This window comes from Carlito syrichta, unplaced genomic scaffold, assembly GCF_000164805.1.
Source record: "Carlito syrichta isolate Samal-C Ts95f unplaced genomic scaffold, Tarsius_syrichta-2.0.1 Scaffold127862, whole genome shotgun sequence".
NCBI classification, from domain to species: Eukaryota; Metazoa; Chordata; class Mammalia; order Primates; family Tarsiidae; genus Carlito; species Carlito syrichta.
The window spans coordinates 17033-34064 of NW_007071958.1; positions in this window are offsets into that span (position 1 = coordinate 17033).

A 17032-nucleotide genomic window follows, 5' to 3' on the forward strand; every position below is an offset into this window, starting at 1 on the left:
TGAGCCTCTGTTGCAATGCGCAAACAACTTGGTTGAGTTATCCTGACAGTAGAGTAGTTGGGTTGACAAGGAGGGAGAAGCTGTTATTCTGTGGCCGGGTATAGAAATTTAATTCACCTCCTAATTCTCAAAGTCTGACAAATTCTCTTGTTTGAAGAATCTGATCAGACTTATCAACATGAAGTAGAAAACACTGTCCTGTGAATTCCTTATTTAAGGTCAGCCTCCCCTTAGGTCTTAATCTAGAAGGAGGGAGGTGCTTCTCTTGTTCATTCATGTGCTCCCCAGAGCCCAGCCCAGTGCCTTCAGTAGAAGTTTAATATATACATTTTAAACAAATATATAGAAAGATTTGAATTTCTCAATAAAAAAAAGCTTTAGCAATTCTTAATATAATAAAATTAATGGAAGAATATTAAATGATATTTAGAAATTTTACATTAGAAATTCAGGTAAATCAGACGTAGAATGTAAAGTGCTTGTGTTTGATGATTCTAATGTCAAACTAAACCACAAACTAGCTATGTCAGTTTAGGAGAGTTTCTTAATCAAAATTCAGTTTTCTTATCTATAAAATGAGTGTAATAATAGGACCTACCCTAGAGTTCTGTTTTGAGGATTAGGTAAGATAATACATGTAAAAAGTCTAGAAAAGTGTGCAGTACATAGTATTTCTTATTAAACTTTAGTTCTAGTTAATCTTGCAGTCCATCTATGCAACTGAAAAATGTTCTCATTCCTAGATTTTTTTTATTTTTAGGGTATATAGAATAATGGCTTCCTAAAGATGTTCATTTTCTAATTTATGGTTTTGAGCCACTAAGTTTGTGGTAATTTGTTACACAGGGAAGCATTAATTTGTGTAAGTATAATCCCCTCAGATGTTAATTAAAATGCAGATTCATGAGCCTCAAGCCCTGAATTTGCTACCTTCCATGGAAAAATTTACTTTGCAGATATGATTAAGTAAAGAATCTTAAGATAGAATCTTGATTCTGGCTTTTCTTGGTGGGCCCAATATTATCACATGTCCTTATGAGAGGGAAGCAGGTCAGAGCTAGAAAAGGAGATGTGATGACAAAAGCAGAGACTGGAGTGATGCAAGGAAGGGACCATGAGCCAAGGAATATAGGTAGTCTCTAGAAGCTGGAAAAGGCAGGGAACACATGCTCCCTAGAGCTTGCAGAAGGATCACAGAAGTGTCGACACCTTGAACCCTGGCCTCCCAAACTGTATGATAACACATTTATATGGTTTTGAGCCATTAAGTTTGTGGTAATTTGTTACAGCAGAAATAAGAAATGCATACATCATTCATTAACCATTTGTTGATTGTTTCCTAGGTGTAGTAAGATATGCAACACCTACTTCTCAGTCTCAAGGAGCTTGCAGTTGAATATGGTACCCCATACTGCAGTGGAGGTGTCATGAATTTTATGCAAATAAATCATTACTCATTCTTGAATTCTGCTTATTTGTGGAAAACAAAATTTTTGTCTGTACCTTAAGTGAAACATTGTTTTTTACTGTAAGGTTAAAATTAAATGCTACTTCTTCCCTGGAGTAAAGAGGTTGGGTCACAAAGTGAGTGGAGATGTCAAGCTGCTAATAAATCTAGCCATTTCTAAAGAATAGGGAAGCATTAATTCGTGTAAGTATAATCCCCTCAGATTAAAATGCCGACTCATGAGCCTCAAGTAAACTAACTGAATCTGAATTTCTGGAGTGAGTTCCAAGAGCTTGCATTTTAGAACACTTTCAGAGGACACATACACAGTGTATGTGTCATAGTTAAGTCACCTCAATCTCAGAACCTAGGCAACTCCCACTCCTCCCCTCCCTGCAACCACACACACACACCCATGACCTACAAATGAAAGGTCAGCAGACAGAAAATGAGACTCTAGTGACCTGATGAGTAGGTTAAAAAAGAGCATGGATTAGGGAATGGGAAGGAACTCATTGGGAAATGTTTTATCTAGTTGTCTGAAAGTTCTGATGTGATGGAGAGAACTACATCAAAAGGTGATGTCCCTAGCCACAGTGTAAAACTAAAGACCCATGGCTGGTTGAGATGAAATAAAAGTGTATCACTGAAGGGTAAAAACCAGTCCAATGAGTGGACATTGAATATTATTCAAAAAAGCAAACAAGGCAAAGAGTAAGAGGCCAAGACCCAGGGCATGAATGAAGATTCCTGAGAAGTTGTAGGAGGCTGTATAAAGTGGGAGAAATCTCTGATGTCAGGCAAGGATGTCAGACAAGGAGCACCAGAACAGTCATAGAGCTGAGTCAAGCTCACCTTAAAAGCACAACCGTGAACAGGGCTGGGACATGGGCTCTGGGTCTCTAACAAAGTCAATTCCAATTCCAGAGATGTAAGAATCCAGGGCACTGATGTTTGGCATTGTCAAGTCACAAAGATTTGTGAAAATGATTGTCACCATTTGTAAAGCAGTCATCATTTTTCAGATGTGGGATCCAGGGCTAAGAGCAATTAAATATATCACCCATATCTGCACGGCTAGCAGGAAGCGGCAAGATTAGAACCTGGATATTTTGGTTCTAGAGCCAGGCTGCTTAACCTCTATATTATAACACTTGACTTCAACTTTGCTCACAACCACTGATTTTGTTGCTTTGATGTATTTACCTTAAACCACTAGGAAAATCCTTCTTCTTTCTGAAGTTGCTTAGGGGCTTGTGTCAGGACAAATATATTTCATATTCAAAAATCATTAATTGAGTATCTAATATGTTTCAGGAACATACACATGGGAACTAAAATGATGAGTGCGACCATGGCAGAAAAGGACAAGGCATCATGGGAAAGAAGCAATGTGACAATGACAATGTAATAAGTTTTTTGGGAGCACAAAGAACTGAGGGAGACACTGATCCAGTCTTGGGATTTAGTGAAGATATTGCCACTAACTGACACTGAGCAAATTGTTTAACCTGTCTCTCTCAGTTTTATTCCTTCATCTGTAATAGAAATAACGACAACAGAACCCTAATAGGGCTATTGTAAGGATTAAATGAGAAAACATTTTTAAAGCACTTAGCATAGTGTCTAAAACAGAGTTAATGTTTAATAAATGTTATATTTGTTGATGAACTCCTTAAACAAAGGCCCAAAAAACACAATAGAAGTTGTCCAAGTAGAACCGGGTGGTTACCACATTCTTGATGCCTTGAGATCCCAGTGTTGTTTGGTTAGACACGCTCTAATCAAGCTTCCTCATCAGGCACGGTACATGCTGTTTAGGAATACAATGAACATGGCCTTCATTGCTAAGTTCATAAGCTTACAGACTTCCACAAATGACAGGCAGTGAAAAAAAATTACAAGTGTGTAAAGAAGTACAGAAGAAAAGGACAAGGCATTTTGGATTAACAATATGGCATCCTATTCTCTGAGGAGATGGGCTTGAACTGAGAACAAGGATCAGTAAGAGGAAATTTGGAGTCCCAAAGGCTGAGCAGCGGCAGAGAAGATTATAGGTAGAGGAACCATATCATGACTGTTTTAAAGACCTTGAAGCAGGAGATGTGAATTTCCAAGAAACTCATAATCACACAACACGAACATAGGGGTACAGATTTAACGAGTGCTGTTAAGGCAGATGGACAGCACTAAGAGAATGTGTGCAATGACAAACTGACCTTCAGGGAGGTCAAAGCAGCCTTACCTGAGGGAGTAGCTTTTAGCTTAAGCATGATAGATGAGTCAAAGTTAACTAGGTAGAGAGCTGGGAGAATAGGGAGAAAGAGGATCAGGCATGCAGAAGGGTACTTGCAAAGGTTCCTATGGCAGAGAAGAGGACTGAGCAATGGCTTGGGAGATCAGAACACTGTGAGGTGGGAAAGAATGGGAGGCATAGAGAATGGAAAGAAAAGCAGAGTCTGGTCCATCAAGGGCTTGTAGAGCATGTTCAGAAACTTTAAGATTTCTGAAAGTTGTAGCCAGCTAATTAGGATTTCATGCAGAGGAATAGTATGCTCAAAATTGCATTTTTAAAGGACTATCCTGGTTGATGAGTATGGATTGGGACATGGAACCATGAGGATGTGGAACAATTAATGGGAAGCCATTGCCAATGGCAGTTATCCTAACTCTGGAAATCTGAACGACCCAGGAGGCAGGGTTGGAGCCAGCAGTAGATGTTGGACTTGAACTTACTGCAGAGGGCTTTGATGTCAGCTAAACCTTGGATGAAATTCTGGAATCAACTGCCCTGGAACGTTGGGTAAGCTCCTCATCATTTGCGAGCTTCTTCTTCCTTGCCTGCAAAAGGCAAAGTTATACCTACTTCGCAGCTTTCCTTTGAGGGTCAAATTAGATAATGAATATGAAAGTGCTCAACATATATTGACGGTGGTTATTATAAAGATGCATGTCAACAGCTGATAGAGTAGGCTCCATTCTGTCTCAAGATGCTAATAGTCATCCCTGCAATATTTTCTAGTCTGTGACATCTGAAATAGTATAATAATAAAAGCAAGTACTGATCAATGTCCTGGTCATCTTTTTTTTTTTTGAATTGGAGTCTCACTCTGTCGCCCAGACTGGAGTGCAGTGGCTGCTCCCGGCCACCGCAGCCTCGACCTGCTGGGCTCCAGCGATCCTTCCGCCTCAGCCTTCCAAGTAGCTGGAACTACAGATGCACGCTACCACGCCCGGCTAATTTTTTAAATTTATTGTAGAGATGAGGGCTCGCCAAGTTACCCAGGTGGGTCTCGAACCTGCAGTCTCAGGCAATCCAATCACCTCAGCCTCCCAAAGGCGCGGGATTACAGGCTGAGCCACTGAGCCCGGCTCCGGTCATCTTTCTAAGCACATAATGTACATGAATGTATTTAGTGCTCACAATAACCCCCATGTTACGTGCATAATTTGCCTCAATTCTTCACTCCTCACTTAATCTAATCCCTTTGTCCTATGACTTTGCAGAAGTTTACTGAAAGGGCAGAGTATATTTCTCTGCTCTTTGACTTTGGGTTGGACCAAGTGACTTGCTTTGGTCAACAGGATAAGGCAGAAATCATGGTGTACCAGCTCTGAGCCCATGTGTTAATAGGCCCTAGGTGCCTCCACTTGCCCTTTCATGCCTTTGCCATCACTGTGAGGAGAGCATCTTTGCTAGTCTGCCAGTCCTCAGAGGATGAGGAGATACGAAGCAAACCCTAACCTGCAGTGTGGAGCAGAGTTAGCACAGCCAGGCTCAACTTGGTCCACTGAGATCCCAACTACCCCTTGTGTATGCAAGCAATAACAAGTGATTATTGTTTTAATCCTCTGAGATTTAGGGTAGCGTCCTATGCAGTATTTTTGTGATAATCACTAATGCACTCTATAAGATGGTTATCATTATTTGCTCATTTTGCAGATGAGGAAACTAAAGCATTGAGAAGTACAGCAACTTGTCTAAGTTCTCTTGCAGTGTCAGTACTGGGATTTGAATCCAGGCAGCTGGACATCGGAATCTGTGTTCTTATCTTTCATACATAAAGCCTCATAAGGAAGGAAACCAAATCCTTCACATTGAAAGCATTAGTTGCTCTAAAAGTAACACAAAGCATGGAGAGCAAATACATTTAAAATAAGGATCAGACAGCACTATATTTTTGTGTACCAAAATTCACACAAAATTAGGTATCATCATGCTAAGAAAATGCCTGTCCATGAAATTCTATGACATCACCACTCCTAGTATTAAGTGTTCTGCCCCATTTGCGCAGCTGGAGGTGTTAACAGCTCAGAATGATGCAAAACTTAAGTTGAATAAGTAGAGGGGAGAGTTTGCTTAAAGTGGAGCTTAGCAGAGGAGGATTGGAGTCATCAGTGAATCAGGCCGGAGTGTGACAGCTTAGGATCTGAATCATCCAATTGATCTGTCCACATCGTGATCCAACTACTGGCTAATTCCCAAATCTCCACTTCAGAGTTATGTGGGCAAACCTTTTTTTAATCCATCATGAATGTCAAATAAGCACAGAGTGTGCTGCTTAAAACACAGTAGGTGTCCAGCCAAAGTCAGGGACTCCAATTTAGCAGGCAGCCTATGGCATCCCTCATTCTAGGCAGCCTCCCTTTGGTCTCTCTTGCTCTCACTCTCTCTGAAGGAAGATGAAAAAGGAAAATCCATCCCGTTCCTGGGAAGGCATCTCAGTTCCTGTGCATTGATAGCAACCTCTTACTCTTCTGAATTTCCAGAATATTTTCTTTGTGCTTTTCTTACCAGGTTATAAATGTCGTAATGATAAAGACTATTTTATGAATTCCTATTTCATCCATATCAGCTTGTATACAGCAGGTGCTAAATAAATGTTTGCTGCATTTTAAAAAACGAATGAAGAGAAGTAAATATATGGTTTTAAAAAGTGATGAGGCGATAGTTCAACAGTGTGTTACCAGTGTCTAGTACACTGCCTGGCACTTGGTAGATGCAAAATAACTGTGTTAATGAAGAGTAAACAGTCTGCATGCAATATTACAACTTGAACTCAAATTGTCAAACTGTAAACCTAGGATGAAGTTGATCTTTAGACTACAGTGTCTTGAAAAGATTCTCTATCATAAATATATACAATTATTATTTGTTAAGTAAAAGAAAAATTAAATTTAAAACAAGAAAAGATTCTCCATTGTTTCAGCAAACCTAGATGTACGGAGCATCTTTGGGTCTTGTTGATCAATGTTCCTTTTGCTCCATTAGCTTTTTGGTTGTCTTTCAATAAATTTCCTGCTTACTTCAGTTAGCTGGAATTGAATTGTATTGCTTACAACTATAGAATCTATCAGACAAATCAGTATTTTCTTAAAATGTAGTCCATGCATCTGAACCATCAAGCTTCAAGCTTCAAGATGCATTCAGCTTCACCTTAGACTTCTAAGTCAGATTATCTGGCCACATCTGCATATTTGACAAGCTTTGCATCTTTTACATGCTTTGAGAACAACTGGATGAGAGGATTTTCAAGGTTTCTTTCAATAGTAAAATTCCACAAATTAGGGGCAAAACCAGCAGCTCCTGCCAAAGCCTAGCTGTCTTGATGATTGACTCCTGCTGACCTCTTTGACCACATTTCCTGTCTCTCTCCCCTCAGCACCCACCACACTCCGGCTTCACTGGCATTTTTTATGTTTCCACCTCAGGACCTTTGGACTTGCTGTACCTTCAGCCTGGAGCCCCTCCAAACTTTCACATGGCTGGATTCTTCCTTTCCTTTAGCTCAGCTTCTCAGAGAGCATGTTTCCTATTTCCTGTCCACATTGCCCCGTAGTGCCCATACTGCTGATTCCAGCATCTCAGCAGTAATCACTATCCGAGTCGGTGATCACTTTGGCTACTTGTTCTCTCTCTCTATCACTTAAAACGTAGTAAGTTCCATGACAGCAGGAACAGGGTTTACCTAATCCCTGCTCCATCACCAATGCCTAGTACTTTACTTGTCACACAACAGGTTCTCAGCAAATCATACTGATAAATGAAATTCATGAGTACTAGATCATCTTTGAACACTATCCTACATATGCCATGACTCTAAAAACAGTCTGAGATTAATAAAACCAATTGCCACATTTACCTTTAGGAATTTGTCATCTCAGATAATATTCCTCAGTGTTATCGCCCACTGTTCCCATATTTTATCTCTATTGCCTGAAAAGGTAAAAAGAGCTATTGTTTCAACTTTGTATTTCTTCATCTAAGGAAAACCTGACCTAAATTTATTTAAAAGCAGCAAAGAACCAAGAATTCTCGCTTCTTGGAAACATTAGGGGAAGGCAAGCTAAAATGATTCCTCCCTACAGCTTCTCACACTTGATTTGAAAAGCACACGTGTCCTCTACTGGATGCATGCATTATTGCAACTTGAACTCAAACTGTCAAAAACATTAGGCATGGAGTGTCAAGTGCCCTGTTACCCCTGAAACCAGATGAAGTAAGCAGATGAAAAGAGCAAGACCCGCAACAAATAAATGAGCAGTACTCATGGTGCTTATCTGTTCTGAAGGTTAAATGGACCAAGATCAATTGGGAGAACCACTCAGAATTCTGGCCTTTAAGATACTGAGCACATTTGCTCCTGTACAATCAACAAAGACCAGGGAGGGACAACTGCTCACTTCAGAACAGTCTAAGAAACACATAGGATTAAGCAGGTAAAAAACATGCAAGAGGAAAGCATGGTTTCTGATAAGGGGCACACAGGCAAGAGAGTGAGGATGTGACCTAAATGGAACCTGACTGGGCATCAAATTTCCTATTGGTAAAAGGAAGGAGGGACTTAAAAGAAGTGGCCATGAAGGAGCTGCACCGTGATCAGAGATCAAGAAGTCACTAAGTGATGGGCTCTGGGGCAGATTCAAGCTACAGGCATGGTTTGACCCAACACTGCTGGTAAACAAGGGCTCTCCTCTTTGCTACAGTACACCTATCTGTTGTTTTCTCATGCACATACATGCACTCTTCTGATTATGGTGCCAATACCTAATGCAAGTGTTCATTTTCTTGGAGCACACTGACAATTTTCTTACAGCCAGCCTGCTCATGTATTTCTTTTCCTTGCCTGGCCCCCACAAGCATTTGACTTCATACTCTTGCCTAGTTCCTTTGAATGTTCTGCATAATGGTACAGTATGTCTTTCTTCTTTACCTCAAAGCACACACACACACACACACACACACACACACACACACACACACACACACACAGTTTTAGCAATATGGCTTTTTTCTCTTCCTCTATCATGATATACTCTGAAGTCTCCATTTGCCAAAAAATATAAACAAGACAGGGCATCCCCAGTCCTTGATTTTAATTCCCAGCACAGGGCTTGTGGTGGGTCCAGTGAGTGTGAGAGGCTTGAGCATGGCAGCTACCTGATCTCTATGAGCATCTTTTGTTTTTTGTTTTTTTTACATATTATGCATATGTAAGGAAAAGGCTCCTCCTTTACTCAGAAGTTAATAATTTTGAGGGATGTGCGTGTATGTTTTTATGTGTGTAGAAGATTGTTAACCTATATGTTTTTCCTTTTTCTTAATATTTGAAAATACAGCATATAATTATAAATACAGAAGATGTCATTTTTTTTTTTTTTTTTTGATTGGAGTCTTACTCTCTTGCCCAGGCTGGAGTGCAGTGGCACACTCACAGCCATCCCAGCGTTGACCTGCTGGGCTCCGGCGATCCTTCCGCCTCAGCCTTCCAAGTAGCCGGAACTACAGGTGCACGCTACCACGCCCAGCTAATTTTTTATTTGTTGTAGAGACGTAAACACGAAGTCTCGCAAAGTTGCCCGGGCTGGTCTCAAACTCATGGGCTCAGGCAATCCACTTGCCCTGGCCTCCCAAAATGCTGGAATAACAAACTGAGGCAGGAGATGTCTTCTTATCACTAAGATTATTTTCCTAAAATGCAATAGATTGGACAGTAAAATGTAGAATCATGATATATCTCTCCTTATCAGTTTCAGTAAAGAGTACAAAATCCAACATTTTAGAAATACAATGTATTTCCAGAGTATTAAGAACAGCTTATATTTAAGCTTTGATGAGCCTAAACTCAATGAATTATCTTAATTTTTTTGTTTTGCATTTTGCCTTTATGGGAAAGACAGGAAAGAAAGATGGCAAAATGAAATCGAAAGGCAAAAATCAAAATTAAGTCAAAATGGCACTGTTACTCAGGATAGGTACAGCTGAATCTTCTGCATTTTCGCCACCTACTGGGCAAAGGCAGTTGATGCTCAAAATGAGGCAGAAGGTTCTTTTTCTCAAGCTAAAAGAAAAGATCAAGGATCAGAATATATTCAGCAATGTGTATATGTAAAAAAAATAAATAAAGATGGGTGTGGAATTCAGGCAAAGAATAAACAGGCTTTCACAAACTCTCTCTAATGGTTTCAAAGTAGCCTGCCTCCTAAAAAAATTCACACAGAAAATGCTGGAATGTATTCTCAGCAAACAGATGGAAATGTTTTTCAGCCGCAATGTTGGCATCAATTATTGCCAAATCATGCCATTAATCTATTACCTATGAGTCTGAATACGAAAAAGAGTTATCATCCATTAAGAAAAGTTTTATTTAAGAAAATGGATTACCTAGCGTCATTTAGAAAACTTATAAATAACTGACATAAACTAGATGAAGTCAAGCATTTACTATGTCACAAGCATTGCATTAATTACATTATCTCGTTAATCTTTTTCAAGAATTTTGTGAGGTAGGCTCTAGTATTATTCTTATTCTACAGATGGGGAAATGGAGGCCTAGATAGATTTAGCATAGTATACGGCTGCACAGAAGAATTTTTCCCTCCACAAAGTTATTCCTGAAATAAATGGGAATAGTCATATTCATATCACTACAAAGTCTCTAAAATTATAGGATACTCCATCACCAAGTGCTATTTGGGGAAGACACAACATTTCTAAAATTACCTCTATTAATCCTACTTTAAGCGCTTATTAAAGTAAGCTAACAGAATTGGTAAAAAGATAGGCAAATAATTTTAGTACACATTTCATCATACTTTTTATCAATATGACCTCAAAACTGCAAAAAAAATTACAAAAAATATTTTCAAATCAGTTTTAGAAAGTAAAACAGTAAGTAGTTATACAGTGATATATATAAACATGTATCTACAGAAAGAATTTTTAAATTGTCATAATAATAGATGAATGTGTATTTGTGACTTGGATTCAAATTCCAGTAATAGGATCATAGAAGGATTTTAAAGTTCTATACTTTAAAAGTAAAGGGATCTTAAAATTATGTTAGTTCAAAAATGGTTCTGGTGATACAAACAAAATTAATGTGTGAAGAGTTTCAACAAAATAGTTTCAGGACATGATATAGCAAAGGCAACATTTCCAAATTATATTATTTTAGGATATGCACCTTTAAATATAGGTATATGAATTTGCTCTGTTGTCTCTGGCTCCTCTCTCAGGATGGTTCTGGCTAGGGCTCTGGTTTGGGTTGGATTCAGTCAATGGGAGCCCAGCAGATCAGAGGATGGGGGAAAGTGAGGTCAGGGTATTGATTCCCCAGGCTCTTTCCCTGCAAGGTCACCTCCTCCAGGCTATGCTCCTCACTAGAGGTCACCACTCTGCTCATGACAGTTGTCTTCCTTCCAGGTTCCTGCAAGGGCTCCGTCCCTGCTTCCTGACAGGGGTGGGAACAGCCCTGCTGCTACTAACCCCACAATACTGCAATAGTCCTTCTGGTTCCCCAACTCAAACTACCCTTTTATTAATTCTCCCTTGGTAAAGAAGCCATCTTGTTTAAATGTGGATCTGTTGCCCATTGGGATCCTAATATATTAAATAAGAAATTAAATGAAATATTATAAGTGAACATTAAACAATTTCCTCTATATTTTTAAAGTTTATACAATTAAGTAGACTCTCCCTTTTTGACCTTTATATTAGAGGGGAAAAGCAGAACTTCAGAAACTTGTATCCAGAGCTTTCTGACATGTGAGCTCAAGTGCCTGCCTCCCTCTTAATCATAAAATAGGTAGTAGGAGAGAGGAAGTGCTGTGGACAATCGGGTCAAATGGAAAACAGTATACTCTGTTTCTAAAGGGCTATTGATACTTTGGAGCTTCTCGTTTTTTTAAAAAGTCTATCTTATTATTATAAGAACATTCTACTGAAAACAAGAAGTTTGGTTACCACCTTTTATCAAAATGTCAGGAGGGCAGATTTTAAACTGAGCTAGACAATATGAAAGAACATTCTTCCCATCCACAGAGTCTTTGAAATTGATTGCAAATGAATCGCCTCTGAACAGCATAGGAGGGAGGCTGAGAGCTCTCCTAATGATGTACATCTGTGAGGCTTCACTTGGGGGTTTGGCTGCATTTACATCACTATAAACTCTGCAATTACAGCTCAAGCCGTTTCCGGCATAGACACAGAGAATACGAATTGCAACAGCAGGTTTCCTGACTTGGATTTCTGCCAGAAGCCTGAGTCACCGTCCAGACATCTGTAGCACATTAAACTGTACCCTTGTTATCTCTCAGCACTCTGAACAATGGCCCAAACTCTGACAAAACAAATGGCCAAAGCCGTCTCAAGAAACCCTCTAAAGCTAGGCAGGAGTCATGAGCCTGCACAAAACAACGTCCAAGGTAATTTATATTGCAGAAGAAAAGCCAAAATATAACTGAGGTGGTTTTTGAGAGTCTGAACTTTAAACTTCAGGGACTTAGAAATAATTATGCTGGAAGCACACACACACACACACACACACACACACACAGGATGGTTCTTCTTAGTTCTTAACATGAGGAGTTCAGTCCAGTACGGTCAATAGAGATAAAGAGAGCATCTCCAAACCATGTGATGACCCTGCTGTTTTCTCTCCATTGGTGCAGTGCTACTTGGATCCACACCACTAAAAAGGCTTCATACCTTGTCTTTCGCATTCTCAGGTTTTCATACAATTCAGTGTCCACACAGCAGCCAGAGTGATCTTTTATAAATATACATCCATGAGTGATTTTTCCTGCTTGAAACCATTAAAGGCCGTCCTACTGCACCTAGAGTATCCAATCACCTTCCCGTGACCCAAAGCACTGCATTCTTTGACCCTTGTCCTCCTATCCAGCCTCCACATCAACCAGTTCCCTTGTTGCTCTGTCCATTCCAGTAGTTTTTTTTTCATACTCAAGCATGCCAAATCTTCAAGCCTTTGCACCAACTTCTTCCTCTGCCTAGAAAGTTATTTCTCTAATTATTTCCATGTCTGATTCCTTCAGTTTTTAGCTCAAATATCACCTCCTCAGAGAGGCTTTTTCTGATCACCTTGTTTTTATTTTATTCATAGCATGCATCATTATTTAAAAGTACATGCAAAAGAATAAGGTAATACTAGAGATAACTATATACTCACAAATTCTACAACTTAGAAAAAAATAGACCAATTTACTTAAAACAACAAACGACCCAAAAAATCATCAACATGAAATAGACAATCTGCATAACCTATAATAATTAAAGAAATTGAATTTGTAATTAAAGAGTTCATGATACAGAAATCGCCAATCCCAGATGGTTTTATTGGAAATCCTTAAACTATCTATATAAAATTAATATAGGGCCACGGGATAAAAGCTGTGGAAGAGACCCAAGACCTGCAAAACTGCAGCTATAACCACAAATTAACAAATCTGTTGTTTCTAAGCCTGCTTTCTTGGCATGACTTTACACAGCTACTTCAATAGGGAGCAATTGATTATCTTCATGTACTGACCCTGGGGAGGGGTCAAACCTACAAGGTTGATAAACATATTTTCCCTTAAACAATGGGCCTAGGGTTGCACAGATCCCCTCAATGGCATTCTAAAATTTGATCAATCAAAGGGCATGAGAAGCTCTAATCTCCAGGGATCTTACCTCCTGTATTTTTTCCTTCTAAAAGTACTTCTATAATGACTTGCTGCCCAGGAGTCAGTAGCTGATCATTGTGGGACTTGCTTTAGAGATAGCATCTGTTATAAGCATGGTGTCTGAGATGTTTTCCAGTCTATGCACTCTGATGGACCTGAAATCTCACCCAGACCTGGGATGCATAGCAAGGAGCTGCCTCCACCAGTCTGGTGACCCCATCACAGAAACTGGCCCTGCACATGAAGACCGTTTCAATACCCCCCATGATTTTATCCCCAACCAGTCAGCAGTGCCCCTTCCCTAGTCCCTGCCTGTCAAATTATTTCTTTAAAATCCTAGCTTAAGACACTCAGGGAGACAGATTTGAGAAATATCTCCTGTTCTTCTCACTCAAATGCTTTCTGATATCAAACTCTCTGTGGCAATGACTGCTGTCAATTAATTGATTTTTCTGGGCAGCGGGCATAAGAACCCAGGCTGTAACGATTCTACCAAACAGTTAAGAAATAATTAACACCAACTTTACATAATCTCATCCAGAAAATAAAAGAGGAGGAAACCCTTCTGAACTTATTTTATGAGGCCAGCATGACCATAATACAAAAATCAGATGAAGACATCACAAGAACAAAATTTCAGCTCAATATCGCTCATGAACTACAGCATAAAGTCTTCAGCAAAACATTAGCAAACTAAACCCAATGAAAAAAGTAATAATATATCATGCAAAGTAGGATTTAGTCTAGGTATGCAAATCTGCTTCACCATTCAAAATTCAATCAATGTAACCCACCATATCAACAGATTAAAGAAGAAACAAAATCATATGATCATATCAATTGGTGCAGAAAAAACATTTAACAAAATCCAATAACAATTTATGATTTAAAACTCAAGGCAAACTAGGATTAAAGAGGAACTTCAACTTGATAAAGAACATTTATAATAATCAAGAAAGTGTAGAATGGAGAAAGAATAGGCAAACAGAACACTTGAACAGAACAGAGAGTCAAGAAATAAATCCACATCAACATAGCTTTGATCTTTTACAGTGACCAAAAGCAGTTTGGTGGAGAAAGGACAGCGTTTTTAACAAGTGATCGTGGAACAACTGGGCATTCACATGCAATTAAAAAAAAGAATCTGACACAGACTACAACTTTCACAAAATCGACTTCAAATGGATCATAGACTTAAATGTAATATGCAAAACTATACAATACCTTTAGAAGATAAAATAGGAGAAAATCTAGGTGACTTTGGATTTGGTGATGACTGTAGATACAAAACCAAAAGTAGAACCCACGAAAGAAAAAAATTGATAATTTGGACTTAATTGAAATTAAAAACATCTATTTTGTGAAAGAGATGGTTAAGAGAATCAAAGACAAAGGCACAGGGAGAAAATATTTGCAAAATATATCTTATCAAATAGTTCCATCCAAGATAAATAATTAAAATTCCATCATAAAAATAAATACATAGCCGGGATTGGTGGCTCAGCCTGAAATCCTGCGCCTTGGGAGGCTGAGGTGAGTGGATTGCCTGAGCTCACAGGTTCGAGACCCACCTGGGCAACTTGGTGAGAACTAATCTCTACAATAAATCAAAAAATTAGCCGGGTGTGATAGCATGCGCCTGTAGTTCCAGCTACTTGGGGCTGAGGCAGAAGGTCAAGGCTGCGGTGGCCGGAAGTGGCCAACTGCACTCCAGTCTGGGCAGCAGAGTGAGACTCCAACTCAAAAAAATAGATACATACATACATACATACATACATACATACATAAATATGAGCAAAAGATATGAAAGATGTTCAACATCAAATGTCATTAGGAAAGTATAAATTTAAGGAGCAATGAGATACTACTATATACCTTTTAGAATGGTTAAAATCCAAAACACTGACGACATCAAATGCTGATAAGGATGTGGAACAAAAGAAACTCTCATTCGTTGATGGTGGAAATACAACATGATTCAGTCACTCTGGAACACAGTTCTGTAACTTCTTACAAAGCCAAGCCTAGTCTATGATAGGATCCAGCAATTGTGCCCCTAGGTATATACCCAAATGAGTTGAAAACAATGTCCACATAAAAAGACTGCCCACCATTGTTTGTAGCAGATTTATTCAAAATTGTTCAAAACAGGAAGCAACCAAGATGTCCTTCAATAGTTGATGAATAAATAAACTATGCTGCATCTATACAATAGGATATTTTAAATAATAAAAAAAATGAGCTGTCAAGTCACAGAAGACATGGAGGAAACTTAAATGCATTTTGCTAAGTGAAAAAAATATTACGAAAATGCTGTATATTAATAGCAAAAACATGGAACCAACCATGTTGCCCATTGAAACTGGACTGGATTTTTAAAAAGTGTTACATATACACAAGGGAATATTATGCAACCATAAAGGACAAACACGGACTTTGCAGCAACTTGGATGGATTTAGAGTCGATCATACTCAGCCATCTATCACAGAAACAAAGAACAGAGTACCATGTGTTCTCACTCATAAGCGGAACTTGAACAATTATAATACTATAGGAAAGGGATTGGCAGTAGTGGGAAATTGTCAGGGGAGAGGGGGTGGGATTGGCAGTTTAGGGAAACTGCTAGGGGATTCTTGTAGTGATTGAACTGTTCTCTGTCTTGGAGTGGTGGATACATGAACTCACACACTAATAAAATTATATAGAACTAAATGCACATGCGCGCGCGCACACACACACACACACACACACAAATACAAGTAAAATTGGGAAAATGTGAAAAAGATAGATGAATTATATCAAGGTTACTGTCTTGGTTGTAGTATCCTAAGTGAAAGGTACACAGGATCTTTCTGTATTATTCTTACAACTGTTTATGAATCAGCAATTATCTCAATACAAATTCTTTTTTTTTTTAAGTCAGAGTCTCACTCTGTCACCCAAGTGTAAAGTGCAGTGGCACACTCATGGCCACCACAGCCTTGACCTGCTGGGCTCAGGCGATTCTTCCACCTCAGCATTCCAAGTAGCTGGAACTACAGGCGTGTACCACCAAGCCCTGCTAATTTTGTTTGTTTGTTTGTTTTAATTGTAGAGAAGAGGTCTTGCCAAGTTTCCCAGGCTGGTCTTGAATCCCTGGGCTCAGGCAATTCTCTTGCTTCCACCTCCCAAAGTGCTGGGTACAGACTTGAGCCACTACACCCAGCAAATGCTCAGTTTTAAAATGTAAGTTCACGAAAAATTTTTTAAATTGTCTTACTGTCTGTTTCTTCCAAGTAGAATGCAAGTACCACGTGAGTAAGGATGTTGCCTCTTTTGTTTACTGTTGTATCCTCGTTATAGTGCCTGGGAAATACGAGTTGGTTCTTACTAAGTGGTAATCACATAATAGTTGCTCAACAAAAATGTGTTTAATAAGTGACAACTACAACATGACAGCATAAAATAACAGTTATGAGAGAGATATTATTTCATTTACTCATTCATTAAACAGAAGTTTACCACACACTTCCTAAGCACCACTGTATCAGGCCATTGAGATATATCCCCCAAAAGTCATCACCTTCAAGAAATTCACAAGATTCCTGAAGAGGAAATGTCTGCCTTACCTTAAAGTA